The following is a 205-nucleotide window of genomic DNA, read 5'->3' on the forward strand; positions in this document are numbered from 1 at the left end:
ATTAATTAAATTTAATTCAGATTTAAAAATTACTTGAGGATTAAGTAATCAAGTGAAAAAAAATTTATTGTTAGAATACATCAGAATTAAATTTAATTTTAATTCTAATTAAGTTATTTTCTTTTTTCTATTTTTAAGCTGGTTAATTTAGGTTCGATTTTAATTTGTTTAATTATATTTTTAAAAATTTTAAAATTTTAATTAA

Source organism: Arachis duranensis, chromosome 2 (assembly GCF_000817695.3).
Source record: "Arachis duranensis cultivar V14167 chromosome 2, aradu.V14167.gnm2.J7QH, whole genome shotgun sequence".
Taxonomy (NCBI): Eukaryota; Viridiplantae; Streptophyta; class Magnoliopsida; order Fabales; family Fabaceae; genus Arachis; species Arachis duranensis.